Here is a 15,414-nt window from a genome sequence, read left to right on the forward strand (position 1 = left end):
TATATTTAGTTTTCTGATTCATCATCTAGTTAAAAATCTGTTAATTATCCGTCTGATCAACAAAAGAAACAGAAACAACTTTCTTCATTTATCAGACACATTTTTCTTCTTTCGTTATTTCCTCCATTAACTGTTATTATGGATGGATATTATATGTTGTTATGGATCAAATGAACATAAGGAGGAGTTTGTCTGTCACATTTTAAACATATTTATATTTGACATAATGTGTCATCATTTCCATGTGAGCGTCTGGTTTGATATGAGTTTACTTAGTTTATTGAGTTACATCATATCAATTATTCCTGAAACATTCAACCTAATAAAACAAATCAGTATTTAATAACACTCTGGTCATATTCAGAGTTATTACTAATTAATTCACAATCAGAATATCAATAAATATCCTTCAGATACAAATAATGAATAAATAACATTCTGCCAGTAGTAATGTTTCATATGTTTCTGAGCAGCACACAGTAGATACACAGCAGGAATGTTTGTTAAATAGATATAATATAATATAATATGATATAATATAATATATAGTAAGTGGACCTAAAGTTGTTCTTTAGCCTGTTTCTGTGTCACTCTGACAAACTGAGGAACACTGCTTCATGTTGAACAGCAGTTAGGTCTCATTGTAGGTTCCTAATTAACAAAGCCTTAGTTTGATGCTCTAATCCTTCCCTCGTTGCACTAACGACAAAAAAACCTCCACAGAATCCTCTTGATTCGCTTCAGCTGTTTACTTCAAAAATTAATCAGCGGTACAAACATTAATCCTAAAATAAGAAAATAAAAAGGAGGTAGAGAGGTCAAAAAACTGTGTGTCTCCACTTCATGCTTGCCTGACCGAATGGCTCCACAGGTAACCCCACCCACACAGATCATCACGTATTAAACAAAGGCAATGAAATATGCAAAAAAGCCACAACGTACTCCCAAATATCACGAAAACAATACAGGTGAGAGATTTAAACATTTTAAATAGGGCTGTCAGCGTTAGCGCGTTAATCGCGATTACATTAATGCAATCCATAACGCGTTAATATTTTTTAATCGCATTTTAATTTTGCAAGCCTTTTTGTCCCTTCTCCTCCCCCGTAGACGGCTCCTCTAGCTGTAGCGCTATGCTTTGAAGTGGCCTCCTGCAGTAAACCTACCACGCTGATGGAAAGTAAGAGAGCTACTGGACTTTTGAACAGCTTGTTTAACTTTAAAAAACGTCCAGACGGTTCAGTTGACAAGTCAAAAGTAAAATGCAACCTGTGTCAAACAGAGTTTAACTACCACCGGAGTACGTCGAGTTTGAGTTAGCACCTCCAAACACTAAACACCCAGGTGCAGCCAAGCCAGCCTCAGCTCCACCAAAGGACCATTTTGGAGTGTGGGAGTCGCAGCAGAGCCGTGATTGATTCCCAGTTAAGACACTCTGGTAAGAAATGCTTTACATTATGGGCTTAAAACTGCCTTGAAATGTAAAATAAGAGGATTTAAACCCTTCAACAGGCAGGGATGGAAAATGAGATGTAAGTAAAATATTTCCACTCATATTTTTAATATATTGTAACGTCCCTCAATAAACACTGAGACGTTAGCCGGTTTAGCTGGCTCTTTATTCCTTTTTATTACACAGGCTACTGTGGGCCGTAGCCAACACCAAAACAACCAAACCTAATGTAGTAGCTCCTTAGCCACACATGTGCTGCCGTCTTCTTCTCAGAGGCTAACAACAACAACAACACATCTGCACGCTGCAAGTCTCACTCTCAAGACGCGTTCACAGACACTCAGGAAAAACAGCACTTTAACTGAACAGAACAGAAACTGGCTTAAACTCTCAAATTTTATAACACAAAACAGTAACATGCCCAGTTTGTTACAATATTTTGGATTTTATGAGTTGTATCTCCACCAGGATGCGTTGCCCTTATTAAGGTATAAAATGGTGATAATGATAAAAAACACTTACAAGTGTTATTTAACATAGAAAAGTGATACAATCTGGTCATTAATATCACACATACTAGTTTCTTAACTGATTTTTATAAATTCTATCAAAGTATAGACCTACCACAAGCTTCAACATGATGTTAAAGAGTCTGTATCTCCTGGTGCACGCTGCCTGTTTAAGGGTTAAACATGCAATTAAAATGCGATGAGTGTAAGTGTCTGCTTCACTCAGCCAAGATCCCGTTTGGCATCAGCTATCCTGCTGTGCTCTCATTTACAACTCCAAGTGGGACAAAGCATTGGTTTGAAGATCCTAAGAAGGCTCTGAAATGCATCAAAAACCTTTAATTGCCCCCAGCCTTTGAGCTGTGATGTACACCCCCCCGCCCTCCCTTTTTAATTCTTGTACCTTGAGTGACTTGGGTCAGACAATGTGATCTATGTTTCACTCGCCTTCTCCCTCTCTGATAGACTTTTAATATGAACATCTGTGGTTTATTATACTGGGTGTTGGAGATGGTCTTTCCTTGCCCAGTCTTTGGGCTATGTCATGCCCCACTACCTGTAACATACCTCATAGCATAGATCTACCACTGTAGCCTCATGATTGCTATTGTTATCATGGTTGTTTTTACAGGTCCACACTATTTCATAATCTGCAGACGGTATGTGCATTATTAACAGAGACGCATTATTATTTATGCCTAGGTTGTAAGTTAGGTGTGTATGTGGGGTGGAGGGCATGTTCAGAGGTGTCATGGGGTGCTGAAGATGTCCCATACTGTTATAAGGCAGATGCTTTAATGTTGAAGAAAAATCTTCACACTGCTGCTTTTTTGTTTGTTTTTGATAACTAGTGGTGTCACTGCCACACTTGAGTGGCCTGAAACTCTTTGTTCCTTGAGTTAGTTATCTAGTTGTGGATTTATCAGGAAGGTTTGCTAGCACCCTGCTTCCTCACCTTCCTTTGTTCTTTTTGGTGTTTTTTGTTTTCTCTTGTTTTGGGCTGTTTTTCTTCCAGACATCCAGACATCTCTCTCACTGCTGTGGGGGCAACTCCATTTTTTATTTCATTATATATTTCAGTGTATGACAGCTCTTAATCTCATTTCAGTCAATGCCAGGGGTCTTAACATTCCACATAAGAGAACCACTGTACTAGAGTTTCTGCGTAAGAAAAATATAGATATCACCCTGTTATAACTTCATCTGCAGCTACAAAATGTAAATGGGTAATGATACTGTGTAAACGTAAACTAAAGTTTGACATGATTGACTCTTGAGCGGATGATGAGGGTCGGATAGCCATTGCCAAGATTCGCATGGATGGGAAAACATTGCACTTATTTCTGCTTATGCCCCTAATGCGTTTGTCGCTTTTTATGATCTATTAACTAAATCTTTGCTTGATCTCACAGGATTTCATTTAATTCTAGGGGCAGATTTCAACGCGGTATGTGACAACAGTATGGACAGAATAGGTGGCATCGAGAGTAGGGACCAATGTCTTGCGTCTGAGGCTCTGCGCCAGTGGGAAACCGACACAGGCATGGTTGACATTTGGCGTATGTTAAACACTTCTTTAAAAGGACTTTTCATTTTACTCAGGGAGACACAAATCCTTCGAGGATATATTTTTATTTTTGCCTCAAAAGATTTATTTCAAAATATTCAAAATGCTCATTATATCCTGGTTACCTGGTCTGATCATAAACCAGTATATTGCTCGGTTACTGTTTGTCCTTCTCCCACTAAAGCTCCCAGATGGCATTTCAATTTATCCTTATTGTCAGGAGTTTTCTAAACAGAACAAAGACTGGACCCACAATGCAGATCTGAAACCAAGGACGATTTATTCAGACAAAAAAAAACAGAAACAAAAATGCAGCTGGAGATGACAGGGCTGGGCGAGGCGAGGCTGAGGGCAGGCAAATGGCTGGGTAGAGAGGAGAAACACAAAAACAGGTAAGACCAAAGCAAGGTAAATCCAAAAACTCCAAAACTGGGTCAAGGTATACAAAAATACAGGGTCGAAGAGCCGAGAGCGTTACCACTGTGGATGAAACAGCGAACTGGCGATGAGTTGAGGAGGAGACCGGCTTATAAATGCTGTAGAGCAGGAAACGAGGTTGATGAATCTCAGGTGTGCAGAGGAGGGTGGATGCAGAAACTACCAGAAGGCCCCGCCCAGCCCCGGGGGAAAGAAAACATGGAGACAGAAAAAGAGCAACGGGCGAACTGGATCCTGACACTTATTGAGAGATAAAAAAATTCAAGGCTCAATTTGAAACTAATCTCAGGGAATTTTTGGAGTTTAATGTTGGCTCTGTTTCCGATCCAAGGATACTTTGGGAGGCAGTGTAGGGTTTTATAAGGAGTAACACTACTTTATACGCTTCAATACGAAACAGCCCAGTTGGAAGCTTTAGAATTAATATATGCGACCCTTGATACTATCTTGCAATGTAACTTTAACGAATACTTAGCCCTGCAAAAGGAGCTGATTAAAAAAGAGATTAACTCTCTTCTGAGGTGCCGTTCAGAATTCCTCATGCACAAAACAAGGCAAACTTGCTATTTTAACTCCTCAAGACCCAGTCATCTGCTAGCAATGAAACTTCGGATGGATGAGCACTTTGCTGATATTTTTTACATTAAAGACAAGGATGGCATTATACATTATATGTGACCCAAAAAAGGTAAACGCTTCTTTTGCCTCCTTTTATCAGGACTTATATAAATCAGAAAGTGACTTCCACAACCATGTTTGCAATAATTTCTTGAATAAGATCAGACTATCTCGCCTCAGTGATGATGACTCTGGTAAGTTAGTTCTGTCACATTACAGGAGTGTGAGGCAGCCGCAAGGGATATGTGTACAGGTAGATCTCCAGGCTCGGACGGATTCCACCTGAATTTTATCTCACTTTTTGGTCCTTGATCAGCCCGCTGTTAGTGGATACGATCCAATATTCAATCAAATTGGGATCTTTTTCCAGGGATGTTAATTTGGCAATAATCTCAGTGCTTCTGAAAAAGGGAAAGGATTCGGTAGAGTGCTCCAGCTACAGGCCTCTTTAGCTTTTAAATGCGATTTGAAGATTTACGCAAAAATACTGGCCCAGTGGCTTCAAGGTCATATGACAGAATTGGTTCATTGTGACCAGACAGGGTTCATAAAATCTAGACTGGCCACAGATAATATTAGAAGATTATTACATGTTATAACTTGTGCTCAAAACGTATGCTCCCCTGCTGCTGTCCTATCACTGGATGCTCTGGAGTGGCCTTTTTTGTGGTCAGTGCTTGAGTTTATGGGGTTCGGCTTGCCATTCATTAACATGATCAAGGTGCTGTGTAAAAACCCAACAGCTGCAGTGCTCACAGGCGAAACTAGTTCTCCTCCCTTTGCCACCTCAAGAGGATTGAGACAGGGCTGTCCTCTCAGCCCTCTGTTATTCGCCCTCTCTTGAGCCTCTAGCACAAGCCATCCGCAGCTCACCCACAATCTCTCCAATTTCCATCAGAGGAACGCACCATCACATCTCTCTGTATGCTGATGATGTTTTACTATACTTAAACAACCCATTGCAATGTATCCCTGACATTTTGTCAACTTTTGAATATTATGGTAAGATTTCCGGTTTCAAAATAAATTTGCAGAAATCGGCTTTGCTAACTTTAAATGTGTAATGCTCCCATCCCTGCTTCTAGTCCAATTGCTAAAAATCTTGTTTGGCTGGGGATAGATATCTCTTCCTCCATACAGACAATTACTAAAACTAATTATGGTAACACACTTAACAAAGTCATGGTGGATCTGGACAGGTGGTCTGGCCCGCCAAATTCACTTTGTGGCCGGATAGCTATAATTAAAATTAATATTCTGCCCAGAGTCAATTTTGTCAGCTCGATGCTCGATCTACTATTAACATGGAGGAAGGTGGAGAAGTTAGCTGGCTGCTCTTCTGGGTGGGGTCCACACACTCCATTTTTTTTTAACAACGATAGACTATTAATTGGCGGCTGTCCTATCCGTTTTTCTGACTGGGAAAAAAGCAACATTCACACTCTTGGTGATATTTATGGAGGGGGGGGTTACTTTCTTTTCAGGACATATGTATTAAGCATGGTATACCACGTGCCTCCTTTTTCTTCTATTTGCAGCTGAGATCGACTTTAAAAGACAATGGTGTCCCTTTACAGGGCCCACTAACACCACATCCACTCCGTAAATTGTTCCACTCTGCTAGAAGCTCATGTGGTTTTGTCTCGAGACTCTATTGGTTTTTATTGCGGTATTCTTACAGACCTCTGGCATTAGAAGTGATGTGGAGGAGAGATGTTCCAGATCTGAACCCCACATTTGATTTGGATAAAGTGTGGGTTAATATAGGCTTAGCATCCAGAAACCCTGATCATCAGCAAATACATTACAATGTTATACATAGGGTGTATTTAACGCCTAGGAAGCTTCATTTGATGAAGGCGATTAAGGACCCTACATGCACTGTTCTTCCAAAGTTATTTTCATATGTTCTGGGATTGTGCCCCAGTTTCCAGATTTTGGAAGGTGGTTGCCTTTAACCTCTCTAAATTGTTTAAGATCAGGTTGCCCTGTTCACCTGCTGTACTCATTTTGAATGATTTGTCAGGGCTGGGTTTGACAAGGGACAAAAGAGCATTGTTGGCTGGACTTACGGCTGCAAAAAAACTAGTTGCCATGCGTTGGAAATCTCCACATTCACTTTCTCTCCGAGCATGGGTTTTAACTAGGGCTGTCAAACGATTAATTTTTTTAAAATTGCAATTAATTGCAGAATTTCCATAGTTAATCGCGATTAATCACATTTTGAATTGCATGTTTAACCCTTAAACAGGCAGCGTGCACCAGGAGATACAGACTCTTTAACATCATGTTGAAGCTTGTGGTAGGTCTATACTTTGATAGAATTTATAAAAATCAGTTAAGAAACTAGTATGTGTGATATTAATGACCAGATTGTATCACTTTTCTATGTTAAATAACACTTGTAAGTGTTTTTATCATTATCACCATTTTATACCTTGATAAGGGCAACGCATCCTGGTGGAGATACAACTCATAAAATCCAAAATATTGTAACGAACTAGGCATGTTACTGTTTTGTGTTATAAAATTTGAGAGTTTAAGCCAGTTTCTGTTCTGTTCAGTTAAAGTGCTGTTTTTCCTGAGTGTCTGAACGCGTCTTGAGAGTGAGACTTGCAGCTAGCGTGCAGGTGTGTTGTTATTGTTAGCCTCTGAGAAGAAGACGGCAGCACGTGTGTGGCTAAGGAGCTACTACATTAGGTTTTGTTGTTTTAGCGTTGGCTACGGCCCACAGTAGACTGTGTAATAAAAAGGAATAAAGAGCCAGCTAAACCGGTTAACGCCTCAGTGTTTACTGAGGGACGTTACAATATATTAAAAATATGAGTGGAAATATTTTACTTACATCTCATTTTCATTTTCCCTGCCTGTTGAAGGGTTTAAATCCTCTTATTTTACGTTTCAAGGCAGTTTTAAGCCCATAATGTAAAAGCATTTCTTACCAGAGTGTCTTAACTGGGAATCAATCACGGCTCTGCTGCGACTCCCACACTCCAAAATGGTCCTTTGGTGGAGCTGAGGCTCGCTTGGCTGCACCTGGGTGTTTAGCGTGGAGGTGCTAACTCAAACTCCACGTACTCCGGTGGTAGTTAAACTCCGTTTGACACAGGTTGCATTTTACTTTTGACTTGTCAACTGAAGCGTCTGGAAGTGTTTTAAAGTTAAACAAGCCGTTCAAAAGTCCAGTAGCTCTCTTACTTTCCATCAGCGCGGTAGGTTTACTGCAGGAGGCCACTTCAAAGCATAGCGCTACAGCTAGAGGAGCCGTCTACGGGGGAGTAGAAGGGACAAAAAGGCTTGCAAAATTAAAATGAGATTAAAAAACATTAACGCGTTATGGATTGCATTAATGCAATCGTGATTAACACGTTAACACTAACAGCCTTAGTTTTAACATATTTGGACATTGTTTATTTGGAGTTGTCAACAGCTGGGATCCACGGAGCAACAGAGTCGGCAATAAAGGCTTGGTGTTCACTCTTAACTATCCTCCATGGATCACAGGTGTAATATTGTTTGAGATATGGAGTTGTGGATCCAGGGGGGCGGGTGGGTTTTATTTGGGGCTGTGACTTTTGCCATGATTTCATTATATTCGCATTTAATTATTTTATATACATATTTTATTAATTAATTAAATTGTTTATTTCAAATTATATTTCATTTCATTTATTTATTTTTTATAATTATGTATATATTTACTTGTTTTCTATTATTATTTTATCTTAGTTGGTTGTTTATGTGTATATGCATATATGCAAATTTTTTATAATATGTGCAAGTACATGTATTTTTCTACTTTATTTCTATTTATTTATTTTTGTATTTTCTTCGCTTCTGCATTTTGTATGTTTATACCTTTCCTTACAAAATAAAACATTTGATCAGAAAAAAAAAATTGCCCCTAATTGTTATCAATGTCCTTGAAAACAATTACTCAAAAAGTGTCAACTTAAACTAAAAAGGAGCCTAAATAATTTTACTATTACTTAGTGAAGGAAGTCCTTTGTTCTTTGCCCCATTCAAAATTAGGTCTTGGCTTCAGAACAGTCCAACTTCTGATTCCTGAAGAAGACACAGCTTTGTTACAGGGCGACAACGCTCATTGGTCTTTGTCTAAATCATTGAGGTCTGATACTGCCTTCGTGATGGGCCTGCTGTTTATGACCACCTCAGCTTCACAAAGCAAGGTGTGGAGACCCTCTTCATCCAAAAGTTGCTCCTTCACTGTGATATTCAGGATTTTTCACACTCCGTGGTGAGAACCTGCTGGAGGCTTGAAATGCCACTGAACACCTCTCTGTTGCAAGTGTTTCTCAATCTTGCTGATGTTCCATTCTTTGATCAATTCAATTCTTCATATCATTGTCAGCTGACTGGAGGTTGGTTCTGTTATCTGAATACATTTCTCTGACTTGTCCACTTCTGACAAGAAATCTGATTACATTGAGACATGTATCAGTGTGGAGTAAAGATCACATGAGAAGCGTCATATTATAAAGTTATTATAATAACTTATTATTATAAAATTTGCAGATGATTCGGTGATCATGTCCCTCCTTAGTCATTACGACCCTGTGCCTGGCCCCGTAGTGGAGGAATTCATTCAGTGGTGCAAGTAGTGTTTCCTTATCATTAATGTTTCCAAAACTAAGGAAATTGATTTTAGGAAGTCCAGTGCAGCTACCACTCCCCTGTCAATCAACGACCAAGCTGTAGAGAGGGTCCAGCAGTACAAATACCTTGGTACAGTGATTGACGACAGGCTGTCCTTGGAATATCAGGTCGATGCTGTGTGCAAAAAAGCCAACCAGCGCATGTACTTTTTTTTCGAAAGCTCAGTAACTTGAACATTGACACTAGGTTCAGGAGAATGTTTTATAGAATCTGTTCTTACATTTGCTTTTATCTGTTGGTTCGAGTCAATTAACTTAAAGAACCGCAACAGACTTCAGGGCATTGCCAATGTGTCTAGTAAAATCGCTGGTACTCCACTGATTCCCTTTTGCACAAAACTATGTAGGTCCCTGAGGAAAGCAAAAGAAATCTTGTCTGACCCCAGTCATCCCCTGGCATCGGAATTCAAACTGCTCCAATCCGGACACAGATTTTGTAAACACAGATGTAGGACAGGCAGATTCAAAAAGTCCTGGGTTCCAGCGGCCATTGGCCTTTTTAAATAACGGATGATTCTTAGCCTTTTTAAGCCATTTTAAGGTGGATTGCACACACTGTGGTCACTTTAACTTTTTTGTTTTTACAATTTATTGTTATTCTCTATTGTACTTTTGTGGATTGTTTATTTTTAATTGTAACTGGAATTGTTATTGTCATTTCTATTGTTTTGCTGCTGGCTGCACCACAAATTGCTCCTTGGGGACAATAAAGATATCTTGAACTTGAACTTGATGCACAGCAACGCATGGCAATACACGTGAAGATAACCCCATATCTCTTTACTTGGCCACTTCCTCTTTTCACTTGGAACGGGCCGAAATAATCAATGCCAACTCTTTTGAATGGAGAATCGTCAGGCAAGACCCTGCATATTGGTAGATCTGCCATGAGTTGCTTGCCAGCAGCTTCATGTAGTCTTCTACAGTGTGTTTGTCTCCATTATGTCACTTCCACATCTGAGTGGTCCATTCACTGTCTGGCCCAATATCGTTCTCACGGCGTATGGTTCATTGTCCACACTATTAACAAGGCACCATCGCCTTGGGAACATTTTCTCCTATGAGTAATTCAACCTCTGCTTGGATAGTGGGAATTCTCACCTCATTCAGGTTGGTTTATCAGTGACTCTGTAGCAAAAGTAGCAGAGCTACCTGGATCTTGAGCTTGCTACAGATTGTTGTTCGCAACTTTCTTTTGTTGTTTCTTTAGGGGTGATGTTCAAAAGTGTGTGATGCAGTCTAGAGCATTCTTGACATTGAAACTTCTGTTTGCAGCTGCTACTCATATGACCATATTTCAAACATGCAAAACACAGACCTTTGCTCCTCAAGAAATCAATCTTGTCTTTGTGTTGCTTGCTCTTGAACTTTTTGCAGACAATGAGGCTGTGTTGCTCTCTATCGCAATGAACACAAGGTTTGCTGCTAGCATCCACTGAGACGGGTTGTGTTTTTGATGTTGTAGGTTTGTTGTGTTCTGTCTTGGGGGACACAACAGCTGTTGTGAACACCTTCTTTGGTTTGAGTGTCTCTACATTCTGTGATTTTGGTTTACAGGATCTTACAGGATCTTTCGTGCTTATGGTGTTGTCCTTTATGTTTCCATATAGCGGGTGCAAAAGATACTTAACTTGCTGGTTCAAAGTCCACAAAATCCTTAGATCCTTTGTTCTTTCTTGTAGGTCACAGGCAAACCTTCTCCAAGATTCTTTGAGTTTATATGGAAGTTTATTTGCCAGTGCTTTTGTATTAGCTGTGCTAATGTGCAGGCTGCTGTGTGTGAGCAGCCTGTGAGGAATAATGCAAAGGACTGAAGAGCAACACCATCTTCTGGCTTGTCGGCCAATCCAAAGCCTCCTTTATGTAGGCTTCTACTATCTTGAAGTCATCACCGAAGAACTCCTTAAACATTAGTTTTGTTTTGGTATAACCTGCTGAAGGTTCCATGTGGATGCAACTCTTAGGCACTTTGTGTGGTCCACTTGTATACTGTAGCAAAAATTGAAGGCGATCATGATTGTCACCAGTGCAGCTTTCAATTCCATGCTCAATGGCTCTAATAAAGGATTTGTATTCCAGGGGTTCATCCGTCAATGTTGGAATGGTGAGATTGGGAAGTTGAGAGGCTTTGTGATTCTTCACAAAATACTCTGTGACACTGGCTTGCTGAGAGATAGCTTGGCAAAGTCCATCAATCACTGGTCCTTGCTGGTCTTTGGTGCAGACGTGGCCATTTGAATTGTTGCTGGTGGAACATTATGTTTAATGCTGGCTGTTGGCAAAGCGTGTCGTGATGGTAGCTGAAAGGTAGGTTTTGTATCTGCTTTACCATCCTCCACATTGACTTCACTGATGCTATTGCCTTCATGTGTGCATTCATATTTCTGCAAGGCCTCCATTTTAGCATCAGACTCAGCAAGCGCTGTCTGAATTGCATGCATTTCCTTTCTAGCCTTTATGGAAGCTTCTATCCTCTTTTGTTGGGCCTCAAACTCTGCTTCTCGCTGCTTCTTTTCAGCTTGCAGTTGAGCCTCCATTCATCCTTTTTTCTGCATGCCACTCTGCTTCTTCCTGTTCTATGGCCAACTTTTCTTTTAAAGCCACAGTCTTTGCCTTTGATACATGCTCCATTTCCACCTTTAATCTAACAACTTGAAGCTTATTTTTTACAGTGTCAACGTTTGCATCATATTCCATTAATCGAAGCTTGACAAGCGCAGTTTCAGGAGTGGGAACACACCAATTACACCTATAATAAACAGACATAACCATCTGCCCCCTTGTTCGCTCGCATTCGTGTTTCTCCCGTCTGTACTAGAACAACCATTGTGATCAAGAAGTTACTTATCAAAAGTGACTTACCAGTTACCGCGGCATGGATTTCCTATGTCTGTTACCCAGCGCCAAGGTCTCCAACCAGCCGAAGAAGCCGCCATAGCCTCGGTGCCCGAGGCCCCACCATCCCGGCTCCTAAACCAGCCAAGGAAACGGTCGACTCCTGCAAGCTCCGTGTCCTCCATCGTCACCATCCCGCCCGGATCATCTCTCCTCAACCTCCAAAACTACAGTTCATCCGACGACTCCTCCACCTCGCCAGGTACACCTCCCCCACCAGCCAAAAGAGGACGCTGTGTTTCGAGGACACACCCTTTCTGCACCGCACAATTCAGCCAGATTCACCCTGCTTACAGCCAATCCATCTACGCATCCGCCCGCATCCCTCGTCTCCCGTCCCCACAAATATCAGGAAACAAATATTAGACAGTAATTATGTCGACCTAGCCATATTACTCCTTCCCTCCCTCCACCAATCTCTGGTTGATAGACAAACAGATTAACCTGTAAGGTATTTTTACCAAAAATCATCCTCCGGCTTCAGGGAACTTAATCCCACGGAGTTCGCTTACACATTCTCCTTATACAGAGACGTCCTCTGCTCCAGATTTCCGGCACAACGCCAAGAACTGGATGACTATATGTCAATTATCCTTAATCTGGCACTCCGTTTTGGCGGTTTCGGCTTTTACCAATATCATATCCACTTCGCTTCCGAAACAGCAGCCGGCCTTCAACAGTTTAACGAAGTTACTTACTGGAGCACACTGGACACCGAGACTTATTGTCGCATCTTTGCCGCCCGCGCCGCTCAGCCTTGTTCCCTGTGCGCCGCACCTTCTCATCCCGCATCCACCTGTTCTATCCCGGCCAAGACCGGTAACCAACATAATCCGACCAGGAGTTATGCCCTTCCCCATATAACATCACCAGCCCCTCCAGCGACTCTCATTCCCAGGCCAGTCGCATCCAATCGCCCCCTCTTTTCACCCAATATTAACGGAGTGGATAAGAGGGGCAGACCCATTTTACACCAAGGCGGACGCACGATACATGCAATAACTTTAACGAAGAAGGATGCAAAATGTCTCAATGCCGCTACCTTCATGTGTGCTCCTTCTGCGGCAGCGGACATGCCAGGTCTGCATGCCCGAATAACCCCACTTCCTTTAAGTCAGGTAAGCACCCCTCGACACCTATAAACATCATGGCATTGAAAGCTGCTCTCTGTCACCACCCTGATCCAGCATTCGTTGAATTTCTCGTTACCGGTTTCAAGGAAGGCTTCCACCCCGGTACATCAGCAGAACCATCTGTTTCATTCGAATGTAGGAATCTGCAGTCAGCCACTAACGACCCTAGCTCTGTCGATTGCCTACTCTCCAAAAAGATCGAGCAAGGCTTCATGATCGGCCCCTTTTCTCAACCTCCCTTCCCTAACTTTCGTATTAGCCCTCTCGGTATAGCAACTCGAAAATACTCCGGCAAGCAGCGGGTCATAATTGATCTTTCAGCTGCGCATGGCAGCAGCGTCCCCAGCGTTAACAGCCTCATTCCTATGTTATATATTATATAACTACATATACTATATTATAGTATTCCCTTCATTACGCTACCATAAACCATGCTATTGCACTCATTAAACTCGCAGGCAAAGGTTAATGGCTTTCAAAAACCGACATCACAAGTGCATTTAAAGTTCTCCCTATCCACCCCAATTTCTGGCGGTTTTTCGGCGCAAAATGGCGAGGTGCATACTACTTCGCAGTAAGACTCACCTTCGGCTGCAAAAGTAGTCCCAAGATGTTCGACACATTATCACAAGCCCTATGCTGGATATTATGTAATAATCACAGCATCCAATTCCTCGTTCATCTCTTAGATGATTTTCTGCTCATTACCCCACCCTCTTCTCCTCCCACATCTGGCATAGCCACACTGACCTCCGTGTTTACCGACCTTGGTGTCCCACTGTCGGCAGAGAAAATGGAGGGCCCATCTATTTCATTAGAGTTCTTGGGCATCACTCTCGATACTAACTTGTTCCAAGCGTTCCTCCCCATCGAGAAGGTTAAACGTATCTGTCTTCTCATATCTAATTTCCTCTTGGCCCCATCTTGCACCAAACGACAATTACTCACCCTCCTCGGCCACCTTAACTTCGCCCTGCGCATTATCCCCCAGGGTCGGGCATTCATTTCACACCTTCTGTCTAGCACCTCTTCAGTACCGTCGCTCCTGTCATCCGTCTCACTGAACCCATCATGTCTCGCCGAGCTGCGCTTATGGCTCCATCTCCTCTCGAACTGGAACGGTATTTCTTTCTTTTACGATGACCAATTGACCAACTCCCTCGACATTCAGCTCTTCACTGATGCCGCTCCCTCAGCCGGTTTTGGGGGTTTCTACCAGAGCTCATGAACAATTGCCAGGTCGCTTCCTCCGCTCTCTTCGAAATCTACCCAATAGTAGCTGCCGCCGTCCTATGGGGACACGAATGGTCCAGTAAATCCATCCTCATACACTCCGATAATCTTTAAGTAGTCGATATCATCAACAAAGGTCGTTCCAACTCCAATTCAATCATGGCATTCATGCGTCGCCTCACATGGCACTCTGTCACCCACCAATATATCCTCTGCACTGCCCATGTCCAGGCCACCATAATACTATCGTTGACTCTCTCTCTCTCGCTTCATGTTTCAGAAGTTCAGAAACTTGGCTCTGCACACCGATCTGCTGCCGACTCCAGTTCCTCCATATTCAGCACTGACTTTCAACTTATAAATCCATCTCTAATACCCCTGATCATCGAATCCCAAAATCATATTGTTAACAGTTTATCACCTGCAACACTTGCCTCATACTCATAATTTTCCTCTCGTTTGATCTCACCACTGTAATCTGCTACATTACTTATTCTCATTCTGCCTTGAAGATAAGAACATCTACCATCAAATCCTACCTCAGCGGCATTAGTTTTTTCTCTAAACTTATCACCGGTAATCCAAGCCCAGCCTTAAACCATCCCCAAGTAAAGTCTCTTCTCTCCGGTCTCCTCCGCCAAGAACCAGCCAAACCTCCTAAACGGCTTCCTCGTACCGCCGAACTACTGTCCGCTTGCCTGCACACTATTCGCTCCAGTTACCAAACTCCTCACATCACCCTGACCCTCGAAGCGATGTTCATTTAAGCTTTTTTCGGTTTCCTCAGATGCTCAGAATTCACTGCATCATCATCCCACTTCGACCCGTGCCATCATGCTTGCACCTCTGACTTATCACTGTTTTCCGACGACACTATAGTACTCCATCTGAA

At 41.9% G+C, this 15,414-nt stretch overlaps 1 protein-coding gene across 1 annotated transcript in view; it reads left to right on the forward strand.

Annotated features, from left to right (window-relative positions):
* LOC128377457 (NACHT, LRR and PYD domains-containing protein 5-like) overlaps nucleotides 1-15,414 on the forward strand; it is a gene marked incomplete at its 5' end in the record, with an annotated part of 123,913 nt that overhangs the window by 81,492 nt on the left and 27,007 nt on the right. The gene's annotated exons all lie outside the window — the stretch shown is intronic.

This window comes from Scomber japonicus, chromosome 17 (genome assembly GCF_027409825.1).
Source record: "Scomber japonicus isolate fScoJap1 chromosome 17, fScoJap1.pri, whole genome shotgun sequence".
Taxonomy (NCBI): Eukaryota; Metazoa; Chordata; class Actinopteri; order Scombriformes; family Scombridae; genus Scomber; species Scomber japonicus.